The sequence below is a fragment of the Ambystoma mexicanum genome, chromosome 2q (assembly GCF_040938575.1).
Source record: "Ambystoma mexicanum isolate Mex_15411 chromosome 2q, UKY_AmexF1_1, whole genome shotgun sequence".
NCBI classification, from domain to species: Eukaryota; Metazoa; Chordata; class Amphibia; order Caudata; family Ambystomatidae; genus Ambystoma; species Ambystoma mexicanum.
This window is the reverse complement of record NC_090924.1, coordinates 943753093-943778785: the sequence shown is the minus strand read 5'-3', so window position 1 is coordinate 943778785 and position 25693 is coordinate 943753093.

The following is a 25693-nucleotide window of genomic DNA, read 5'->3' as shown; positions in this document are numbered from 1 at the left end:
GGCTGAAGCATTTCAGTGTGATTAAGCAGCTGTCACCATATGTACTGTGCCTTCAGGGAGACCAAACCCAATTTGTGATGGAAAATGAAGTTGGGTGCTCAGGTGGTTAAGCCCAGCAGCTTTTTCCAGAAACTATCCTGCAGAACATTAAGGTAATCACCTAGGTCCAACAGGGAAAGAGCCAAGCCATGCAATAGTACTGGCTCCACTTTGCCCAAATAATATTTCAATGCTGGCAGCATAAAAAATTTACATATTTTCGACACCAAGCGTTGAAACCGACACCAAGAGAGGAGTCCCCATATTTTGTCAAAAACCTACCTGAAATCTAGATAGAATAGAATGTTGACTCATTGCCTGATTGAGGTCTCTAAGGATGAGAATTGCAGAAATGCCTGCGGATGGCATCAATGAGTGCAATAGGTCGATAGTTGGGCTGTGTATCTTTGTCCCATTTTTTTATATATCATGATCACAATCGACTGAGACCAAGAGAGTGGAATCCTATGTGTCAAGAAGATGTGGTCAAAGCAAGGTTTAATTAACTCAGCCCAGAGTAAGGGGGCCTGCTTCAAAATTAATGGTGGAAGTCCATCTGGGCCATGGGTACAATCTTAAAATCTTTGATCTTCGTTGGCCCTATTGGCTTCAGCTCTATGAAACAGTTCATAGCCAATTGACTGGCTGAAAAATCTTTCCAAGCATTTTTCTTTCTTCATCACTTGTTTAACAGTCTCAATATGAGTCTTGGACTGGAAGTGATTTCTTCAGAGCAAATTAACCCACACAAACTCAGGCCTTCAGTCCTTTAATTGAGCTGCTGCAACTGAGTCTTTAGTGCAAGGACATCTTACCACATTTGTCTCACTAATTTCCAAATACAAAACTCCCATACACCCTACTTCTTTTGCATTCCCTACACCCATATATTTCCATAACATGAAAACAATATTACAAATGGGACACTTTAATTCCTTCCAAACATATCACTGCAACACTTGACACAAACGTTTGGGGCAACACCTTAAAGAAGAAGCATTGGTCTAACTGAAGTATTTGAAACTGTTTAAACTATTCAGGGCGGTCATGGGAAAATTACATGGTGACAGCATACTAAATATTTTCCAATGATAGTATTTTGCTGTCTGTCCAAAAAAGTCATTGTTTCCCAAAAGTTTCACCTTGATAACATTTGATTCATTTACCCAGTGAATTGCGTGACAGTTAATGGCTGAGAACACTCGAAGCTTATGTGTATAGTTCTTAAATATTTTCATTCAATTAATACAGAGAAATGTAATTTCCCTTCTGGAGTTCACCTAAAGAATGAAATATCTGGCATATTGATTTACATACCAAAATATTCTTCTTCTTCAAATCACTGAACACAATCTAATTTACTGCGTGGCCTAATATAATAGAAGGCACAATGTGCTCTGGTATATATAGTGCAACCTCTGTCATCTTGCCAGCATCTTGGCAGAGCTTACATGTAAACTTACATTCCAATACGCTATCGTCACTGTCTTCAGCCCATGCAGTCTGCCCAGAAAAAGCACTGCTATTTGTCGACCCATGACTTATACAATCTCACAATGTGTTCAATGAAACTTCGCATTTACATTGAAATATTCATTGTTGCAATGGATGAGGAAGCTATCGGTCTTTGTTCATCTTTCATGACATCAGTCTCTCAACATACTAGCTAACAAAGGGCCTTGTCAGTGGTTGGGCGGAGTGGTAAAAATGCAACCGTAGCGCTATTATTGCTGCATTACTGCTTCACCCAATCCAGATTTTGGGCGGAAAGTTGGAGATCCAGCTTTCCTCCCATTTTCGGGGCTATTACCCCGGTGCTATTACTGATGGGGGTAATAGTGCCTAAAAGCCCCATAGAGCAAATTGCACCGGACCAAGTTGCGGTAACACTAATAGTATTGGCCGGTATCCCAGCGCATTTACCACCCAGATACTGTCCAACTCGTGATGAGGCCCAAAGTCACCTATAACCATACAGAGGGTAATTCATAGAAATTCGTACAAAAGTGGCGCACGCGGCTGGCGCACAGCGTGCCCGTGCGAATGTCTGCGCCAGCCGCGTGCGCAAAAATCGAATTCCGCGCACAGCGTATTCATGGATTTTCGCATCCAAAACCAGCCGTGGCGCAATAATCGCAAAGGGCTGCGCTAACCCTGGACCAGTTCACAGGGCTGGCAAACAGCAAACGCCAAGCAGGGAACGTGTATTTCAGTGGTTCGCGGGAAGTTCCACCACGCGATTGTCCTGTGTACGTGTGCATCAGGGGTGCGTGGGAAGTAACACACGCAAAAGCAGCAGGGTACGTGTATCTCAGGGGTGCGCGGGAAGTATCACACGCGATTCCATCAGGGTACGTGTATTCCAGGGGTGCGCGGGAAGTATCACACGCAAAAACAGCAGGGTACGTGTATTCCAGGGGTGCACGGGAAGTATCACACGCAAAAGCAGCAGGGTACGTGTATTTCAGGGGTGCGCGGGAAGTATCACACGCAAAATCAGCAGGGTACGTGTATTTCAGGGGTGCGCAGGAAGTATCACACGCGATTCCATCAGGGTACGTGTATTCCAGGGGTGCGCGGGAAGTATCACACGCAAAAACAGCAGGGTACGTGTATTCCAGGGGTGCACGGGAAGTATCACACGCAAAAGCAGCAGGGTACGTGTATTTCAGGGGTGCGTGGGAAGTATCACACGCAAAAACAGCAGGGTACATGTATTTCAGGGGTGCGCGGGAAGTATCACACGCAAAAGCAGCAGGGTACGTGTATCTTAGGGTTGCGCGGGAAGTATCACACGCAATTCCATCAGGGTACGTGTATTCCAGGGGTGTGCGGGAAGTATCACACGCAAAAACAGCAGGGTACGTGTATTCCAGGGGTGCACGGGAAGTATCACACGCAAAAAAGCAGCAGGGAACGTGTATTTCAGGGGTGCGCGGGAAGTATCACACACAAAATCAGCAGGGTACGTGTATTTCAGGGGTGCGCGGGAAGTATCACACGCGATTCCATCAGGGTACGTGTATTACAGGGGTGCGCGGGGAGCACCACACGTGAATTGCACGTGTGGGTCCTCCCAGGTGTTCCCTCTACACCCTCCACGGCCCCTGCAGGTGGCCCACACCACAGGGGCCTACCCTGCACATGTCCTGCAGGCACCCCATCCACCATGGCCATGCCTCCCAGCCAACCCACATGTCACCATCCACTACTGCCCACCAACGCATGTCCCCCTGCACCCCCAGCCACCAGGGGCAGCCTCCACCAGGCCCCCACCCATGTATCCCATCACCCCCACCCCCCAGCCACCAGGGGCAGCCTCCACCAGGCCGCCACTCATGTCTCCCATCACCCCAACCCCCAGCCACCAGGGGCAGCCTCCACCAGGCCCCCACTCATGTCCAACTCATGTCTCCCTGCACCCCCACCCCCCAGCCACCAGGGGCAGCCTCCACCAGGCCGCCACTCATGTCTCCCATCACCCCAACCCCCAGCCACCAGGGGCAGCCTCCAACAGGCCCCCACCCATGTCTACCACCACCCCCACCCCCAGCCACCAGGGGCAGCCTCCACCAGGCTCCCCACACATGTCCCCCTGCACCCCCACCCCCCAGCACCAGGGGCAGCCTCCACCAGCCCCCACTCATTTCTCCCATCACCCCCACCCCCCAGCAGTGCAGGGGCAGCCTCCACCAGGCCCCTACTCATGTCCAACTCATGTCTCCCTGCACCCCCACCCCCCAGCCACCAGGGGCAGCCTCCACCAGGCTCCCACACATGTCTACCACCATCCCCACCCCCCAGCCTCCAGGGGCAGCCTCCACCAGGCTCCCACACATGTCCCCCTGCACCCCACCCCCAGCCACCAGGGGCAGCCTCCACCAGTCCCCCACTCATTTCTCCCATCACCCCCACCCCCCAGCAGTGCAGGGGCAGCCTCCACCAGGCCCCCACTCATGTCCAACTCATGTCCCCCTGCACCCCCACCCCCCAGCAGTGCAGGGGCAGCCTCCACCAGGCCCCCACCCATGTCTACCACCACCCCCACCCCCCAGCCACCAGGGGCAGCCTCCACCAGGCTCCCCACACATGTCCCCCTGCATCCCCGTCCCCCAGCAGTGCAGGGGCAGCCTCCACCAGGCCCCCACCCATGTCTACCACCACCCCCACCCCCCAGCCACCAGGGGCAGCCTCCACCAGGCTCCCACACATGTCCCCCTGCACCCCCACCCCCAGCCACCAGGGGCAGCCTCCACCAGGCCCCCACTCATTTCTCCCATCACCCCCAACCCCCAGCAGTGCAGGGGCAGCCTCCACCAGGCCCCTACTCATGTCTAACTCATGTCTCCCTGCACCCCCACCCCCCAGCCACCAGGGGCAGCCTCCACCAGGCTCCCACACATGTCCCCTTGCACCCCCACCCCCAAGCAGTGCAGGGGCAGCCTCCACCAGGCCCCCACTCATGTCTCCCACCACCCCCACCCCCAGCCACCAGGGGCGCCTCCACCAGGCCCCCACCCATGTCTCCCACCACCCCTACCCCCCGGCCGTGCAGGGGCAGCCTCCACCAGGCCCCCACTCATGTCTCCCATCACCCCCACCCCCCAGCCACCAGGGGCAGCCTCCACCAGGCCCCCACTCATGTCCAACTCATGTCTCCCTACACCCCCACACCCCAGCCCCCACTCATGTCTACCACCACCCCCACCCCCCAGCAGTGCAGGGGCAGCCTCCACCAGGTCCCCACTCATTTCCCCTATCACCCCCACCCCCCAGCCACCAGGGGCAGCCTCCACCAGGCCCCCACCCATGTCTACCACCACCCCCACCGCCCAGCAGTGCAGGGGCAGCCTCCACCAGGCCCCAACCCATGTCTCCCACCACCCCCATCCCCCAGCAGTGCAGGGGCAGCCTCCACCAGGCCCCCACCCATGTCTCCCACCACCCCCACCCCCCAGCAGTGCAGGGGCAGCCTCCACCAGGCCCCCACTCATGTCTCCCTGCACCCCCACCCCCCAGCCACCAGGGGCAGCCTTCACCTGGCCCCCACTCATGTCTCCCACCACCCCTACCCCCCAGCAGTAAAGGGGCAGCCTCCACCAGGCCCCCACTCATGTCTCCCACCACCCCCAGCCACCAGGGGCAGCCTCCACCAGGCCCCAACCCATGTCTACCACCATCCCCACCCCCCAGCAGTGCAGGGGCAGCCTCCACCAGGCCCCACTCATGTCTCCCACCACACCCACCCCCCAGCAGTGCAGGGGCAGCCTCCATCAGGCCCCCACTCATGTCTCCCTGCACCCCCACCCCCCAGCCACCAGGGGCAGCCTCCACCAGGCCCCCACCCATGTCTACCACCACCCCCACCCCCCAGCAGTGCAGGGCAGCCTCCACCAGGCCCCCACTCATGTCTCCCACCACCCCCACCCCCGGCAGGGCAGGGCAGCCTCCACCAGGCCCCCACTCATGTCTCCCTGCACCCCCACCCCCCAGCCACCAGGGGCAGCCTCCACCAGGCCCCCACCCATGTCTCCCACCACCCCCACACCCCAGCAGTGCAGGGGCAGCCTCCACCAGGTCCCCACTCATGTCTCCCACCACCCCCACACCCCAGCCACCAGGGGCAGCCTACATCAGGCCCCCACCCATGTCTCCCACCACCCCCACCCCCCGGCAGTGCAGGGGCAGCCCCCACCAGGCCCCCACTCATGTCCCCTATAACCCCCACCCCCAAGCAGTGCAGGGGCAGCCTCCACCAGGCCCCCACTCATGTCTCCCACCACCCCCACCCCCCAGCAGTGCAGGGGCAGCCTCCACCAGGCCCCCACTCATGTCCCCTATCACCCTCACCCCCAGCAGTGCAGGGTAATCCTCCACCAGGACCCCACTCATGTCTCCCATCACCCCCAACCCCCAGCCACCAGGGGCAGCCTCCAGCAGGCCCCCACTCATGTCCAACTCATGTCTCCCTGCACCCCCAACCCCCAGCCACAAGGGGCAGCCTCCACCAGGCCCCCACCCATGTCTACCACCACCCCCACCCCCCAGCAGTGCAGGGGCAGCCTCCACCAGGCCCCCACTCATGTCTACTACCACCCCCACCCCCCAGCAGTGCAGGGGCAGCCTCCACCAGGCCCCCACTCACGTCCCCTATCACCCCCACCCCCCAGCAGCGCAGGGGCAGCCTCCACCAGGACCCCACCCATGTCTACCCCCACCCCCCAGCAGTGCACGGGCAGCCTCCACCAGGCCCCCACTCATGTCCCCTATCACCCCCAGTCCCCAGCCACCAGGGGCAGCCTCCACCAGGCCCCCACCCATGTCTACCACCACCCCCACCCCCCAGCAGTGCAGGGGCAGCCTCCACCAGGCCCCCACCCATGTCTCCCACCACCCCCACCCCCAGCAGTGCAGGGGCAGCCTCCACCAGGCCCCCACTCATGTCTTCTTGCACCCCCACCCCCCAGCCACCAGGGGCAGCCTCCACCAGGACCCCACTCATGTCTCCCACCACCCCCACCCCCCGGCAGTGCAGGGGCAGCCTCCACCAGGCCCTCACTCATGTCTCCCACCACCCCACCCCCCAGCCACCAGGGGCAGCCTCCACCAGGCCCCCACCCATGTCTACCACCACCCCCACCCCCCAGCAGTGCAGGGGCAGCCTCCACCAGGCCCTCAATCATGTCTCCCACCACCCCCACCCCCCGGCAGTGCAGGGGCAGCCTCCACCAGGCCCCCACTCATGTCTCCCTGCACCCCCACCCCCCAGCCACCAGGGGCAGCCTCCACCAGGCCCCCACCCATGTCTACCACCACCCCACCCCCCAGCAGTGCAGGGGCAGCCTCCACCAGGCCCCCACTCATGTCTCCCACCACCCCCACCCTCCAGCAGTGCAGGGGCAGCCTCCACCAGGCCCCCACTCATGTCTCCCTGGACCCCCACCCCCCAGCCACCAGGGGTAGCCTCCACCAGGCCCCCACCCATGTCTCCCACCACCCCCACCCCCCAGCAGTGCAGGGGCAGCCTCCACCAGGCCCCCACTCATGTCTCCCACCACCCCCACCCCCCAGCCACCAGGGGAGGCCTCCACCAGGCCCCCACCCATGTCTCCCACCACCCCCACCCCCCAGCAGTGCAGGGGCAGCCTCCACCAGGCCCCCACTCATGCCCTACTCATGTCTCCCTGCACCCCCACCCCCAGCCACCAGGGGCAGCCTCCACCAGGCCCCCACCCATGTCTACCACCACCCCCACCCCCCAGCAGTGCAGGGGCAGCCTCCACCAGGCCCCCACTCATGTCCCCTATCACCCCCACCCCCAGCCACCAGGGGCAGCCTCCACCAGGCCCCCACCCATGTCTGTCTACCACCACCCCCACCCCCCAGCAGTGCAGGGGCAGCCTCCACCAAGCCCCCACCCATGTCTCCCACCATCCCTACCCCCCAGCAGTGCAGGGGCAGCCACCACCAGGCCCCCATCCATGTCTCCCACCACCCCCACCCCCCAGCAGTGCAGGGGCAGCCTCCACCAGGCCCCCACCCATGTCTCCCACCACCCCCACCCCCCAGCAGTGCAGGGGCAGACTCCACCAGGCCCCCACTCATGTCCCCTATCACCCCCACCCCCAGCCACCAGGGGCAGCCTCCACCAGGCCCCCACCCATGTCTACCACCACCCCCACCCCCCAGCAGTGCAGGGGCAGCCTCCACCAGGCCCCCACCCATGTCTCCCACCATCCCTACCCCCCAGCAGTGCAGGGGCAGCCTCCACCACGCCCCCATCCATGTCTCCCACGACCCCCACCCCCCAGCAGTGCAGGGGCAGCCTCCACCAGGCCCCCACCCATGTCTCCCACCACCCCCACCCCCCAGCAGTGCAGGGGCAGACTCCACCAGGCCCCCACTCATGTCTCCCAGCCAACATGTCACCACAATGTAGATCCCTGGCCCTTATGGTCAGCATCCAAATGGCAAACACCCACCCGAGTATTGCATCCACCCACTTAGAAATGGCAAAAACATGATAGACGCCCAATTGCAAGTTTGGAAATGAACACATGTCCCTCACATACACCCAATGGGTGTCAATGAATGTCAAAACCCATATCATGGTATGCATGAAACCAATGAGATGATACTACACATTGAACTTTGAAGAAAAAATATGTATTAAAAGCAACATAAATTGAATCAAAAATAAACAAACAATAATAGAAATTAAAAAAAAAAAACAGCAGGTCCGTGAAATAATGCACAACCACAAATCATAATGCAAAGGAAAGGTGTCCAAAGTCACAGTCCACAAAAGTAAATCCAATGGAAAATTAAAATCGAAAACCATTGCTCCATGGCGAAATCATAATAAAAATTGAAAATCCAAAAGTCAACTATGTACAGATAAACAATCCAGGGTCCATGATCCCAACCGAAGAAATGAAACCTATCTAATAACACTACCTAAAAAAAATAACTATATACAAAAATGTGGCCCATTGTCCAAAAGGTCCAAAAAAAATGCTAAACCAAAGGAAACCTAACACTAACTATATAACTATTTACAAGGGCAGCGGGCTAGTCCGACGGCTCACTTCGGGATGTTCCGGGCCAGGGCATCATCGAACTCCTGCTCAATGTCCCGGAGGCGCTCCTCCTCCATGGCCCCGAGGGTCCGCAGGGCCGTCCACATGTTCCCCCCAAACTCCCTGCGGATTGCCTCGAGGCACTCGGCATGCCTCAGGGCCCTCCGCATGGAGTTCTCCGCCCTGACCATCGTGAGCCGTGCCTCTTCCGCCTGCTGCCGCTCCGCATCTATGGCGTGGCCCAACCGCTGCCACATGGAAGTCACTTCCCGTCCTGGGTCCTCCTGCCCTCCGGCCGATGCCTGCCCCTCCGATGTGGAAGGCCCCGAGCCATCATGGCTCCCACCACGTTGCTGCTGCTGCGCCTCTGCCCGTGCACTGCCTCCTGCTGCCTGCACACCCTCCGCTGGCTGGGGTGCAGTCGTTGATCTGGCCACCCCTGCTGGACGTCCGACTCCCGACTGTGGCAGGGATGCCTCCTCCACCAGCCTGGCCGCACCGTCAGAGGCAGCTCCACAGGGCACCCAGGTGACTGATGGGTCGGAAGATGGCACGGAGGATGACTGGCGCATAGGGGGTTCAGTTGAGGAGGGGGTTGTAGCAAGCCCCATCAAACGGAGGAATCCGGCCTGGGTGACCTGTCCCAGTAGGCCGACGGGGTCAATGAGCCATTCGAGATGACGTGCAGTCTCCTCATGAAAAGAATGCAGGTCACCTCACATGGCCCGTTGACGCAACGCCACATCAGTCAGGACAGGCTCAACCCGGACCCGGATAGCCACGTTCGCAGGCAGAGGAAGGCCAGTTGTCGTGAGCTCATCCCCTGCCTGAAAACGGGTCTGGACGTAGGCATCCCTGCTGGTGCAAGATGATGCAGTGACAGGATCAGGGACAGGATTGCACACAGGCACCTCCGCGGCGACCTGTGCTGCCTCCTGTCCCTGGTCCTGCACTGCACTACTAGCACCAGTGGAATCCCCACCTCCAGACCCCGTCTCTGTTGCTTGCATGGCCTCCTCCTCCACCAAACCCCCCACCAACCTGGATGACTCCGTGCCATCTTCCCCGGTTGGGCCCTGTGGGGTCCCAGCTGCCCCTTCTGCTGCCGAGGAGTCCAACTCCGACCTCCGCCTCTTGGACCTCCCCCCGGCAGCTGCGGCCTGGGATGCGACACCGGACTCCTCACTCCCCGACGAGATCACAACCTGGGAGGGGAGCCGGGCCTTGCGTCTCCGGCTGGCAGTGCGATCCCCGCCACTGTGCTCCACAGCACCTTCTCCGCCCTCTTCATCAGTTGACGCTGCAGACAGGGAGAAATAAAACGCAGGCATCAGGGCACTGTACAATGGACACATACACACATGACAGTTGCACATGAGTGGCATTGGCAAACCTCAGACATGGCATCACAATCGGCAACACACATGTCATTTCAACTTGCACACATGAGCCATACCACAGCCACATCGCAACTGCCAGCACCATCCATACACATACAACAGCAGGAGCAGGCAAAGGTGAGCCAGACATCACATGCAACACAGGGAGTGCACTACACATGCACGCACACCACCACACTTGCATGCATGTGTACACCTCAGCCAACTGTCGCAGTGTTCCGATGGGCATCCATGTCACATCTGCCAATCAGGCTTCCACATCCCGCTGTCACATGCATCCATGTTGCCTCACTGTTGCACCCTTGTCAAACACACACACATGCACATGTACACAGTGCTGATACATGCAGCTGAAAACAACATATATGCGTGACATCACGAACATGCCCACTTACATACACATTCATCCGAGTCCGTCCTTCCTTGTCGGTGCGCACACTTCCGTAGAGGGCATCATACTGCCCCAGGACTTGCTCCACCAGGACACCAACTTCCCTGGCACTGAAGCTGGTGCCCCTCTGCCTCTCTGGCCGGGGGTTGTCAGTGGTGCCAGATGTTGCAGTGCCCGACATGACAACCCCAGAGGCAGGAGTGGGTGGGCATCTGGGTCCTGGGGCTGGGCTGTGTAGCGATGGAATCCCAGTCGGGAGTCTTCGGTTCCAGCAGGGGTGGTCACAGCAACAGCACCTCTGGCTGATGTGCAGGCAGCAAATGGCAGGGCACGTGGGCAGCAGGCAGTCAGGCAGCAGCAGATGGCAGGTGGGAGCGTGCTCGGGGCTCTGGGGGGTAGTAATTCAGCCTTGTGGGCAGGAGCGTGGTCTTCCGTCTGCTTACGCGTGGCCAGCTTGATACGGAGTGATTTGGCATGTGAAAATCCTGCACGTCTGCGTGTAAATCGCGTAAATGCCCTTAGCGCGTATGCACGTCAGCACGCATATGCGATTTCATTGGACCAAAGGCCCTTAGTGCGTAAGCGTGTCTGTGACATGACGCGCGCGGGTGTTTCCCCTCATTACACATGATGACAGAGCACACGTGGATTTCCACCAATCGCGTGTGAAACTTCCTGCGCACCCCAGAAATACATGTACCAAGGCCAATCGCGTGTACGCTCACTTCCCACCGATTACACGCGATGACACTCTGACGTGCAGTTTTACCACGTGTGCTCGCATATGCGATTTCATTGGCCCAAAGGCCACCATGCGCAGCTGTGACGTCACGCGCATGGCCGTAGAGAATGGAGCATGTAAAAATAAGAGATACACGTCCGAGTGTCAAAGCGCGTAATTGGTGGAAATGGCCTCATCGCGTATGCGCGTCTGTGACGTGTGTATAAAAGGTACGTGTAGAACGCAATTTCCTTGTACATGCTTTTTGTGGAGAGCGAGTGGGTGAAATCTGTACTTCTTGTCGGTTCACACACGATTTACTTCACAGCGTTTCCAGTTCGTACTCCCTGTTACCTCTGACAGCTTTTTCTCTTTTCCTCTTTTTCCTGGGCCTGTTTCCTCAAACAGCGTTCCCTTCTACTGTTGTCCTGTCTCCTCAGACAGCGTACAATTCTTCTTTTGGCGGGGGTGTTGCCAATGCGCACACACGCATATTTTTCCTGGCAGACGGTGAGTCGCGCACGTATTTAACATCTGTGCTTGCCCCGTGTGTTGCGTACCCCTTCAGAGGTCATTCTAGGCTGCGTGTGACACGCATATGTTCATTCTTGTGTTTCTGGGTGCCACAGCGTAGTGCAGGTATATTTTTCCACGCACGTGGTCTAGGAGGGGTTGCGTGCACCTTACTTCCCTTTTTTGGGGTGCATGTGCGTTGCGTGACCCGTCATCTTTCCCCAGGGGTGACATACAGCCTTGCTAGAGCACTAGGATACGATTACCATCTGGTACCCAACCCCTTTGACCCCCAATTGCCCAGGACAATAGTTCACATCGACTCCCATACGCACAATAACATCAGTGCCATGGCTGGGAGGCGACCAAGCACTAAAGGGGGGCTAAGGTGGCCGAGCCCCAAGTGGTGGCCGTGGTGGATCAGGGGACGTGGCCGTGACTTGCAGGGTGCCCCTAGCCCCTCATGTGTGGAGGAGCAGTCAGGGACAACCATGCCCCCCCCCTGGTTGAGGTTAACGTGGCTGACACCATCCATGCTCAGCCCTTGTTGAACCAGCCCACTGTGGAACCAGACCTGGCACAGGGTGACTCCATGGCTGACTTCCAGGTCAGCAGGTCTAGGCCACGTGCGCCGGTGAACGTTACTTTGGTGTCATCAGGCCACGTGGATCAGGGGCAGCTAGGTCATCTGCTGCCCCGAGTAGGCAGGCTGGGGAGGCTGCAGGGGCAGCTGCGGCTCCATCCACCCCACCTCTCACACACCCAGCCAGGACAGTGTCGGTCCAAGTCCATCATGCTGACATTCACCCTGACGCCATCGCACTTGAGCTAATGCCTGCACCAACTCCCATGCTGAGTGTGCAATCCCACGCTCCTGCCCCCAGTGTCCAGAGCGGCGTAGGACACTCAGGATCCCCACTACCTTCCAAGTGGAAGAGGAAGAGTGCTCGTCCAGTAGAGGCTGATGCCCCAGACACGGCTACACAGTCCGGCCCGTCAAGGAAGCCCAGCTTCAATGAGGCCGAACTGAATGCACTTGTAGAGTATGAGTCCGCACATGACCGGGAAATGGTGATTGTTGCAGGATCCAAGACCACACCTGCACAACGTCAGGCACACTGGCAGACCATTGCGGACATCATAAGTGCCCTTGGAATCATGAGGTGCACAGCTAATGAATGCTACAAGCGCTGGAATGACCTGAAGCGCAGGGCAAAGAATAAGCTGGCCTCAAGTCATGCCGCAACTCTAGTGACTGGACGACATAGAACTCACTCCACATGAGCAGGTTGCTGGGACCTACGTCACGGAGGAACAGATCCAAGGCGTGGGAGAACTGGCAGATTACGAGGCATTGTCCGGTGAGTGCACATGCATGTGTGTGTCATCCATGTGCATGGTGTGTGTGGGAGGGCTTCTGTTTGGGTGCCAGGTGAGGGTGTGTGTGCCTGAGTGGTTCGGGTCACCCATGTGCCTCTTCCTATACATTCTTGGCACCAGCATTTGGGTATAGTAGCATCCCTTCTGCCAACATTAGACATCTAGCCCAACAACACGCCAGTTGCCCTTGGAGTGTCATCTTGCCACAACATTGTTGCTTATTTACCTCTGTTTATTCAGGCAGATTGTTTGCATACCACCACTTTTACTCAGGATTTCTCAGTCCTATTGTCACATGTCTGTCATGGCTATGGTACAGTGGACTGGCTTAGTTTCCTGGACATGATTAGTTTAGACATGTCCCTGTGCTATAGGACCATTTTGGACTGGCAGCTGCAGGTTAAACATTTGAACCATTTCAATGAAAAAATCAATTATATTAGCAAACTGGACTGAATGAACAATTGGTGACCTCCTCTCCCTCTTCACTTCATGGCTAGGGTACATGCCATCTGTGTGATGGCATGCGTATTTGACCTGCCAATCACTGGCCAATGTGTGATGCCACTGCTAGGCAGCATGCAGCAAATGTGTTCATCTTCCATCTTGGTGTCATCAATGTGTGCCATCTGCCTCCCCATCACACACAGTGACGGTGCATGCATGGGAGGGTTTTAGTCATGTGGGACATGTGTCAATCAAGTACTGTTTCTGTAGCCTCTGAGCCCTAATTGTGTGCCATGGTGCTAATGCCTGTTTCCATTTGTTTTCTTTTATGTCTTTGCAGGGGATGACGCACTTGATACTGCTGGGGTTGTGGAGATGGTGCAGACCCAGGAGGGGTCTGAGGGCCGACCGACCACCAGTGAGGGACGTGGTGTGGTGGTGGGTGAGAACCCACAACTGCTGCAGGTCATGCTCTCAAGGGGTGTCTCTGGCTGCACCTCCCCCGAGCTGTATTCAGGTGTCGATTCAGATGATGAGACCTATGTGCCGTCGCAGGTGAGTGTTCCTGGGAGGGACCTGCACCAGGGTTAGAACCCTCAATGGGGATGTCAGTGTTGGCAGGTACGCCTTTGGTGGTTACAGATGCAGGGTCACACTCTGCGACATCTGATCCTGTTCCTGGGCCAGCAGATCAGAGGGGGAATTCAGTCCTGCAGCCTCAGGCAGTGCCGGCACAGCAAGGCGCAGTTCACCTTGCCCCAGACACCTGGCAATACCGCATGGGAGCAATCCATATACGGTATGACAACCCAACAGGCAGCATCATCAGAGATGATGGCTCAGGCCATGGATAGGGTGGACACTTCCATTGTCCCCCCCGAAAGGCTGATGGAGCGACTACAGCAGGCAACCGACTCCATCTGCCAGTCACACAGGGAGGACATGTTGGCGTCTGACAGGGACAGGCGGGCGGCACTGGCGACTCTGCAGGAAGCCATTTCCATAGAGTCCCAGGGCCACAAGGAAGCCCTGAGGGTGGAACTCCTTCACCTCAGGACGACTCTTGTTGAGCTTGAGGCTTCAACAAACAGAAGGACAGAACAGCAGCTGGAGCGCCTCCCATGTATGCTCTCAGCTGAGATGCAGGCAACTAGGGCGGAGGTCCGGGCATCCCGTGAGTTGTTGCATGGGGTCCTCTGCACACTTTTCCTCCAGAACGAGACCTACCACACCCGCATGCTTGCAGCCATGGAGGAACAGACTAGGGCTTTGCGTGGGCTGCCTCCCATAGTGCCACCACCTCCTGATGCAGCTGCAGAGGGTGAGGAGAGCGACATCAGTGATACTCCCACAATAAGGTAGCCGTGTAGGCCATGAGCCCATGGAGGTGTTTTTTTTTCGCAAGATCCACACAGGTGGGTTTGGTGTGCACCCTGTCCTCGAACCTCCTTGGTGGCCTCCCCCACCCGCCCGGGCCCATTAATTGCCATTTTTGATTTTTTATTTTTTTATTTATTATTATTATTTTTTTTTTTGGGACAGTGTGTTGCCTTGTGTGGCTCCAGTGGGCATACGCTGCATTGTGACTGGGCACATGCAGGCTTGTCATGAATTTGGTTCAGATGCTTGGGTTTTTGTGACCCACACCCCTCCTGCTTCCCGTTTCCATGGGCTTGCAAAGGGTGTGTCCAAGTGACATTGACGTACATGGTGACATTGGACTCCCATGAGCTGTGTGGGCAGTCTGTAGTCAATACTGTGTATACATTCATAGTGCATATTGTTGTTGTATTGTACACTGCATGGTGTATTGATATGTGCCTCTGCATCCATCTCATCCTCCTAATTTGCAGGTCCATTCCTCATGTCTTCACAATGCGGTCCACCTTGGAACTGGAGTCCATGTTGTAAGCAGTGCACCTACACTCTTGCGTGGCGCTAACACTGTATACTTGGAAGTGTTCGGAGGGCTGGCATCATCAGGTAGTGAGGCTTGCAAATTTTTAAGTCTGTAATGTCATGTTTAAGGTAGGTTGGATGTTGTGTAGGTGATTGGTATTCTTGGTAAGTATTTGGTAATGTGTGTTGTAGGTCCTGCATTACTATGAGCATTTCATGTGTGGACATGTTTCCATTAGGGACACTGTAGCTGGTGACACTTGGGGCATGTTGTGGGGATTAATTTCTTTCCTCTCACATTGCATGACATGCCATGGTGTATTGTGTGGCCGTGCCGGGGAGGGGTTGGGTGACATGGCACTGTTTTCATGTAGTATTTTGTGAGTGGGTATTCATTTCTGCAGCATGGAAGTGTCTTTTGATGACACTGCATTGGTGGTGTTTGTATAGGTAGGGATGCACACATTGTGACACTTCCACATGAACAATCTCAGGCTGCTATGGTTCTGACAGTTGACTGTCCCTTTGTTCGTCTTAATTGTCAGGTCGAGTCATCATTGCTTATCAGATGGTATGTGCCAGGCCTGTGTGCACTCCACTGGGGTGTGATTTCTATGTGAAGTAATTAGCCACCAGCTGCGTACGGGCTGCCTCACCCCGTGCCTTCTCCCCTCCCATGCGCAGCGGGCGTGCATGTGGTTGGAGATGTGGGGGCACCACCATGTCCACAGCCAGTCCCTGGCGTGTTGCAACATTGTGCAGGACACATGCTGCCACTATGATCCTGCACACTACTGGGGGCGCATATAACAGCTGCCCGCCAGAACGGTCAAGGGAGCGAAAGCGTGACTTGAGCACTCCGAATGTGCGCTCCACTATGCCACGGGTTGCAATATGGGCTGTGTTGTATCTTAACTCTGGAGGCGTGATGGGGTTCTGAATTGGCGTCATCATGTGGGTGCTCAGAGGGTAGGCACTGTCCCCTGGTGAGGAGGGGATGGGTATCATTAGTGGGGTAGTGACATCACTCTGCATCTGACATGCATGCATGTGCAGTTGCATTCATACTCATCAAGCAGCCATGTATCGCCATGCCGACCAGCTTCTAGGTCCCGGCTTAGGGTAGACATTCGGTAAATGAAGCTGTCGTGGGTGGACCCTGGATGGTTGGCATATTCTGAGGTTATGATTCCCTTAGCATTACATACTACCTGCACGTTGATGGAATGCCAGTGCTTGCAGTTCCTATAGATGTGCTCAGATGCCCTGGGGGGACGTAGTGCCACATGGGTGCAGTCAATGGCACCTAGCACTTTTGGGAATTGTGCCACACCGTAGAAATCGAGGGTGGCAGCCTGCCTTTCTGCAGGTGTCCTGGGCAGGTATATGTGCCTACGGACTGATGGGCGTGCAGTGATGATGTTCAAGACCTGGTGTAGGCAGCGTAACTGCGTGGCCTGTGACACCCCACCCACTATGGCACTTGTCCGCTGAAATTATCCTGTGTCCAAGAAGTGCAGTACATTGAGGACCTTCTCCAGGGGGCTGAGTGCTTGGGAGCACAGGGTGGGTGATGTGAGGTCATCCTCCCACTCACTGACCAGGTCCAGTATTATGTGTGGTGGAAACCTGTACCTCCCATACACCTGGTCATCAGGCATCCCAAAAAGGCTGGTTCTGGGAGTGAAAATTCTGGCCCTCACTATCCTCCTCCTCCTCCTCCTTTGGTAACCCACGGCCACTGCTGCTAGGAACGGTATATTCATCCTGACGTATGAGCTTGTTTGTTGTTTGCGCGCACTTTTATGCTGCGCGGGTTGACGTACGCCTGCTTCATGCTGGCGTACGTGTTTCAGGATTGGACCATTTATTTTTCGGCACGTCGTAGGCGAACGTGTGAATCTTCCCGCTCACCCCAGGAATACACGTAGCACGCTCTCCCAGGCCCAGTCGCGAGTAAATATTCCCGCCCACCCCTGGAATACATGTACCCCACTCTCACAGGCCCAGTCACGTGTGGAAGTTCACGCGCACCCCGAAGTACAGATACCCAGGCCAATCGCGTGTGGAACTTCCCACGCACCCCGAAGTACACGTACCCAGGCCAATCGCGTGTGGAACTTCCCGCGCACCCGGAAGTACACGTACCCAGGCCAATCGCGTGTGGAACTTCCCGCGCCCCCCAAAGTACACGTACCCAGGCCAATCGCGTGTGGAACTTCCTGCGCACCCTGTAGTACACGTACCCAGGTCAATCGCGTGTGGAACGTCCCGCGCACCCTGAAGTACACGTACCCAGGCCAATCGCGTGTGGAACTTCCCGCGCACCCCGTAGTACACGTACCCAGGCCAATCGCGTGTGGAACTTCCCGCACACCCTGTAGTACGCGTACCCAGGCCAATCGCGTGTGGAACTTCCCGCGCACCCCGAAGTACACGTACCCAGGCAAATCGCACGGCTGGGGGTTGGGGGTGATGGGAGAAATGAGTGGGGGCCTGGTGGAGGCTGCCCCTGGTGGCTGGGGGGTGGAGGTGGTGGTAGACATGGGTGGGGGCCTGGTGGAGGCTGCCCCTGCACTGCTGGGGGTGGGGGTGCAGGGGGACATGGGTGGGGGCCAGGTGGAGGCTGCCCCTGCACTGCTGGGGGTGGGGGTGGTGGGAGACATGGGTGGGGGCCTGGTGGAGGCTGCCCCTGCACTGCTGGGGGGTGGGGGTGGTGGGAGACATGGGTGGGGGCCTGGTGGAGGCTGCCCCTGGTGGCTGGGGGGTGGGGGTGGTGGGAGACATGGGTGGGGGCCTGGTGGAGGCTGCCCCTGGTGGCTGGGGGGTGGGGGTGGTGGTAGACATGGGTGGGGGCCTGGTGGAGGCACTGTCCCCTGGTGAGGAGGTGATGGGTATCATTAGTGGGGTAGTGACATCACTCTGCATCTGACATGCATGCATGTGCAGTTGCATTCATACTCATCAAGCAGCCATGTATCGCCATGCCGCCCAGCTTCTAGGTCCCGGCTTAGGGTAGACATTCGGTAAATGAAGCTGTCGTGGGTGGACCCTGGATGGTTGGCATATTCTGAGGTTATGATTCCCTTAGCATTACATACTACCTGCACGTTGATGGAATGCCAGTGCTTGCAGTTCCTATAGATGTGCTCAGATGCCCTGGGGGGACGTAGTGCCACATGGGTGCAGTCAATGGCACCTAGCACTTTTGGGAATTGTGCCACACCGTAGAAATCGAGGGTGGCAGCCTGCCTTTCTGCAGGTGTCCTGGGCAGGTATATGTGCCTACGGACTGATGGGCGTGCAGTGATGATGTTCAAGACCTGGTGTAGGCAGCGTGACTGCGTGGCCTGTGAAACCCCACCCACTATGGCACTTGTCCGCTGATATTATCCTGTGACCAAGAAGTGCAATACATTGAGGACCTTCTCCAGGGGGCTGAGTGCTTGGGAGCACAGGGTGGGTGATGTGAGGTCATCCTCCCACTCACTGACCAGGTCCAGTATTATGTGTGGTGGAAACCTGTACCTCCCATACACCTGGTCATCAGGCATCCCAAAAAGGCTGTTTCTGGGAGTGAAAATTCTGGCCCTCACTATCCTCCTCCTCCTCCTTTGGTAACCCACGGCCACTGCTGCTAGGAACGGTATATTCATCCTGGCGTATGAGCTTGTTTGTTGTTTGCGTGCACTTTTATGCTGCGCGGGTCGGCGTACGCCTGCTTCATGCTGGCGTACGTGTTTCAGGATTGGACCATTTATTTTTCGGCACGTCGTAGGCGGACGTGTGAATCTTCCCGCTCACCCCAGGAATACACGTAGCACGCTCTCCCAGGCCCAGTCGCGAGTAAATATTCCCGCCCACCCCTGGAATACACGTACCCCACTCTCACAGGCCCAGTCGCGTGTGGAAGTTCACGCGCACCCCGAAGTACACATACCCAGGCCAATCGCGTGTGGAACTTCCCACGCACCCCGAAGTACACGTACCCAGGCCAATCGCGTGTGGAACTTCCCGCGCACCCCGAAGTACACGTACCCAGGCCAATCGCGTGTGGAACTTCCCGTGCCCCCCGAAGTACACGTACCCAGGCCAATCGTGTGTGGAACTTCCCGCGCACCCCGTAGTACACGTACCCAGGTCAATCGCGTGTGGAACTTCCCGGGCACCCTGAAGTACACGTACCCAGGCCAATCGCGTGTGGAACTTTCCGCGCACCCCGTAGTACACGTACCCAGGCCAATCGCGTGTGGAACTTCACGCGCACCCCAAAGTACACGTACCCAGGCCAATCACGTGTGGAACTTCCTGCGCACCCAGTAGTACGCGTACCCAGGCCAATCACGCGTGGAACTTCCCGCGCACCCCGAAGTACATGTACCCAGGCAAATCGCACGACTGGGGGGTGGGGGTGATGGGAGACATGGGTGGGGGCCTGGTGGAGGCTGCCCTTGCACTGCTGGGGGGTGTGGGTGCAGGGGGACATGGGTGGGGGCCTGGTGGAGGCTGCCCCAGCACTGCTGGGGGGTGGGGGTGGTGGGAGACATGGGTGGGGGCCTGGTGGAGGCTGCCCCTGCACTGCTGGGGGGTGGGGGTGGTGGGAGACATGGGTGGGGGCCTGGTGGAGGCTGCCTCTGGTGGCTGGGAGGTGGGGGTGCAGGGGGACATGAGTGGGGGCCTGGTGGAGGCTGCCCCTGGTGGCTGGGGGGTGGGGGTGGTGGTAGACATGGGTGGGGGCCTGGTGGAGGCTGCCCCTGCAATGCTGGGGTGTGGGGGTGGTGGTAGACATGGGTGGGGCCTGTTGGAGGCTGCCCCTGGTGGCTGGGGGGTGGGGGTGCAGGGGGACATGTGTGGGAGCCTGGTGGAGGCTGCCCCTGGTGGCTGGGGGGTGGGGGTGGTGGGAGACATGAGTGGGGGCCTGGTGGACGCTGCCCCTGGTGGCTGGGGGGTGGGGGTGGTGGGAGACATGGGTGGGGGCCTGGTGGAGGCTACCCCTGATGGCTGGGGGGTGGGGGTGGTGGTAGACATGGGTAGGGGCCTGGCGGAGGCTGCCCCTGCACTGCTGGGGGGTGGGGGTGGTGGGAGACATGGGTGGGGGCCTGGTGGAGGCTGCCCCTGGTGGCTGGGGGTGGGGGTGGTGGGAGACATGGGTGGGGGCCTGGTGGAGGCTGCCCCTGGTGGCTGGGGGGTGGGGTGGTGGTAGACATGGGTGGGGGCCTGGTGGAGGATGCCCCTGCACTGCTGGGGGTGGGGGTGCAGGGGGACATGTGTGGGAGCCTGGTGGAGGCTGCCCCTGGTGGCTGTGGGGTGGGGGTGCAGGGAGACATGAGTTGGACATGAGTGGGGGCCTGGTGGAGGCTGCCCCTGGTGGCTGGGGGGTGGGGGTGCAGGGGGACATGAGTGGGGGCCTGGTGGAGGCTGCCCCTGCACTGCTGGGGGGTGGGGGTGATGGGAGACATGAGTGGGGGCCTGGTGGAGGCTGCCCCTGGTGGCTGGGGGGTGGGGGTGCAGGGGGACATGTGTGGGAGCCTGGTGGAGGCTGCCCCTGGTGGCTGGCGGGTGGTGGTAGACATGGGTGGGGGCCTGGTGGAGGCTGCCCCTGCACTGCACTGCTGGGGGGTGGGGGTACAGGGGGACATGTGTGGGAGCCTGGTGGAGGCTGCCCCTGGTGGCTGGGGGGTGGGGGTGGTGGTAGACAGGGTGGGGGCCTGGTGGAGGCTGCCCCTGCACTGCTGGGGGGTGGGGGTGCAGGGGGACATGTGTGGGAACCGGGTGGAGGCTGCCCCTGCACTGCTGGGGGGTGGGGCTGATGGGAGACATGAGTGGGGGCCTGGTGGAGCCTGCCCCTGGTGGCTGGGGGGTGGGGGTGCAGGGAGACATGAGTTGGACATGAGTGGGGGCCTGGTGGAGGCTGTCCCTGGTGGCTGGGGGGTGGGGGTGCAGGGAGACATGAGTGGGGGCCTGGTGGAGGCTGCCCCTGCATTGCTGGGGGGTGGTGGTGATGGGAGACATGAGTGGGGGCCTGGTGGAGGCTGCCCCTGCACTGCTGGGGGGTGGGGGTGGTGGGAGACATGAGTGGGGGCCTGGTGGAGGCTGCCCCTGCACTGCTGGGGGGTGAGGGTGGTGGGAGACATGGGTGGGGGCCTGGTGGAGGCTGCCCCTGCACTGCTGGGGGGTGGGGCTGGTGGGAGACATGAGTGGGGGCATGGTGGAGGCTGCCCCTGGTGGCTGGGGGGTGGGGGTGGTGGGAGACATGGGTGGGGGCCTGGTGGAGGCTGCCCCTGGCGGCTGGGGGTGGGGGTGCAGGGGGACATGAGTGGGGGCCTGGTGGAGGCTGCCCCTGCACTGCTGGGGGGTGGGGGTGGTGGTAGACATGGGTGGGGGCCTGGTGGAGGTTGCCCCTGGTGGCTGGGGGGTGGGGGTGCAGGGAGACATGAGTTGGACATGAGTGGGGGCCTGGTGGAGGCTGCCCCTGGTGGCTGGGGGGTGGGGGTGTAGGGAGACATGAGTGGGGGCCTGGTGGAGGCTGCCCCTGCACTGCTGGGGGGTGGGGGTGGTGGGAGACATGAGTGGGGGCCTGGTGGAGGCTGCCCCTGCACTGCTGGGTGGTGGGGGTGGTGGGAGACATGATCGGGGGCCTGGTGGAGGCTGCCCCTGCCCTGCTGGGGAGTGGGGGTGGTGGGAGACATGGGTGGGGGCCTGGTGGAGGCTGCCCCTGCACTGCTGGGGGTGGGGGTGGTGGGAGACATGAGTGGGGGCCTGGTGGAGGCTGCCCCTGCACTGCTGGGGGGTGGGGGTGGTGGGAGACATGAGTGGGGGCCTGGTGGATGCTGCCCCTGCACTGCTGGGGGGTGGGGGTGGTGGGAGACATGAATGGGGGCCTGGTGGAGGCTGCCCCTGGTGGCTGGGGGTGGGGGTGGTGGGAGACATGGGTGGGGGCCTGGTGGAGGCTGCCCCTGGTGGCTGGGGGGTGGGGGTGCAGGGGGACATGAGTGGGGGCCTGATGGAGGCTGCCCCTGCACTGCTGGGGGGTGGGGGTGGTTAGAGACATGAGTGGGGGCCTGGCGGAGGCTGCACCTGGTGGCTGGGGGGTGGGGGTGATAGGAGACATGAGTGGGGGCCTGGTGGAGGCTGCCCCTGGTGGCTGGGGGGTGGGGGTGGTGGTAGACATGGGTGGGGGCCTGGTGGAGGCTGCCCCTGCACTGCTGGGGGGTGGGGGTGCAGGGGGACATGTGTGGGAGCCTGGTGGAGGCTGCCCCTGCACTTCTGGGGGGTGGGGGGTATAAGAGACATGAGTGGGGGCCTGGTGGAGGCTGCCCCTGCACTGCTGGGGGGTGGGGGTGGTGGTAGACATGGGTGGGGGCCTGGTGGAGGCTGCCCCTGGTGGCTGGGGGGTGGGGGTGATAGGGGACATGAGTGGGGGCCTGGTGGAGGCTGCCACTGCACTGCTGGGGGGTGGGGGTGGTGGGAGACATGAGTGGGGGCCTGGTGGAGGCTGCCCCTGGTGGCTGGGGTGGGGGTGATGGGAGACATGTGTTGGTGATCAGTAGTTCAAGGTGACATGTGGGTTGGCTGGTGGGCATGGCCATGGTGGATGGGTTGCCTGTGGGACATGGGCAGGGGTGCAGGGTAGTACCCTGTGGTGTGGGCTGCCTGCAGGGGCCGTGGAGGGTGTAGAGGGAACACCTGGGAGGACCCACATGGCCAAATCACATGTAGCATTCCCCGGCACCACCGAAATACACGTACCCTGCTGAAATCGCGTGTGAATCTTCCCGCGCACCTCGGAATACACGTACCCAGGCCAATCGCGTGTGGAACTTCCCACGCACCCCGAAGTACACGTACCCAGGCCAATCGCATGTGGAACTTCCCGCGCACCCCCAAGTACACCTACCCAGGCCAATTGCGTGTGGAACTTCCCGCGCACCCCGTAGTACACGTACCCAGGCTAATCGCGTGTGGAACTTCCCGCGCACCCCGAAGTACACGTACCCAGGCCAATCGCGTGTGGAACTTCCCGCACACTCAGGAACACGCGCACACGCTATTTTTCACACAGCGGGTGTCCGTGTTTGTCAGTGCCCCTTTGCACCTCATTTGTCCTAGAGTGCCACTGTATGGCCCATTCATCATGGCTGTACATGGGTGCTTTTTGTTGGCGCACATTTTTTTCAGTCGCAAGGGCGCTACTGCCTGCTTTCTTGTGGCGTACTTGTTTGGCCCTGTGCGCGTCTTTGACCGTGCGCTGGTTTGCCCTATTCGATTCCATGAATACGGGTTGTAGGCGTGCGTGTGGGCGTTCCGAGCACTTGCCTCCTGTACTTCCCCCGTGACGCCCATATTTTCACGCGTTGTTCCCCATTCCGAGTGTTACGCCCCGTGTTCCGCCTACTTTTGTGATGTGCACCGCGCTATGTGCGATTTCGCAGTGGCCGTGGCGCACGCTGTTGGATGACCTGTGCCCCGGCGTGCGCGGCGCACATTTTTAGCACACATCCAATGTTTTTCTCGCGCACGGACTTCCATGAATCGATGTGCGCTGGTTTCCCTGCGACTTTCGCACTTGCACTGCGATTTTCGCACTTTTACTGCGATTCGCACGTTTTGGCACCTCTGAGCGGGAATGTTCGGCGCACATTATTGTGCATAATGTGTAGTAATATCAAGCAGAATCACACCATTTTCCTGCCCCAAACTGGGGGAGGGATATAATCCTGCAAATTTGTATTTGTATTTGTTTTATTTGTAACGCGCACCATCAAGCCCGGAGGCATCAGGGCGCAACTTAGACATGGTTACATAAGCAAACAGTTACATATATTCAACAAGTTGACAGTACAGAGTATTCAGGGCACACAAGCAATATATACATATTTACAGACGTAGCTTGGGGCAAGCGTTTGCCGCAGTGGGTCTGGGCATCATGGCTGGTTAAAGAGCCAGGATTTGGTTTTAGATTTGAAGGCGTTAAAGCTTTCTTCAGAACGGATGATGAAAGGGAGAGCATTCCAAAACTTGGAGGCTAGGACGGGGAAGCTAGATCCACCCGCATTTTGGAGTTTGAACCTGGGAATGGTTAGGCAGTGGGTCTGAGCCGTTCTTTGCGGGCGGGTAGGCGCGTGTCGGGAAAGCCGGCTGCAAAGGTATGGTGTGGCTTGGTGGGCTAGGCATTTGTGGGTGAGGCCTAAGACTTTGAGTGAAATTCTCTGTTTGACCGGTAGCCAGTGTAGGTTGGATCTGGATTCCGAGATGTGGTGGTTTCGTGGGATGTTTAGGGCTGCTCTGATAGTGTTATTTTGGGTAATTTGCAGCTTGTGCAAGTTCTCTTGGCTCGTTCCAAGGTAGAGGGCGCTCCCATAGTCAATTTTGGCCATGATGAGAGTTCTGACTAAAGTGACAGTGTTGGGTGTAGTCAGAAATGGCCTGCAGGCTGTAATGAGTTTGCAGGTGTAGGCTGAGGAAGAGCTGACTGCGTTTGTCGGGTTGGTGATAGAGTGGCGTCAAGATAGACGCCAAGAGTTTTGGTGTCTTTCGAAACATTGATGGTGTTGCCATCAATGATAAATGATCGGTAGGATGGCTCAAATTTACTGAGACGTTGCGTAGTGCCCAAGATGAGGAGCTCGGTCTTGTCATCGTTAAGGCATAACTGGTTTTGCGCCATCCAGGCTTGGATGACCAGGTAGACCTCATTCAGGGCCTTAGTGTCAGCCACGTAGTCACCAGTGATAGGAATGAGTATCTGGGTGTCGTCCGCGTAGTTCGTATAGGAGACACCCAGATAGTCAAGTACATCAAAGAGTGGTTTTGTAAAAACGTTATAGAGCGTTGGCGACACACAAGACCCCTGGGGGACGCCGCAGTGAATCGGGGAAGGATCTGCAGCTGCAGATTGAGAAAAGACCCGCATAGATCTATTACTCAAGAATGATTTGATCCAGGCCGTAGCTGATGGTGAGAAATGGTCAGCTGAGTGAAGATGCTTGCATAGGATTTGGTTATTGACCAGATCGAAGGCCGCAGAGAGGTCAAGTAGAAGTAACAAGGCAAGTTTGCTGTTGTCCTTTAACACTTCGATCTGGGTTTTTAAGTCTAGTAGAGCTGTCTCAGTTCCGTCTCTGGGGCGTAAACTGGATTGTCTGAGGCCTAGGAGATTGTTGGCTTCCAAGTGCTCTTGGATTTGCAGGTATGCTGCACGGTCTAGGATTTTTAATAACAGCAACGGGACAGTGGTGATGGGTCGGTAGTTGGTAGGTATGCTGGGGTCGAGGGTGGGTTTTTTAAGCAAGGGGATCACCCAAGCATCCTTGAGATTGTCGGG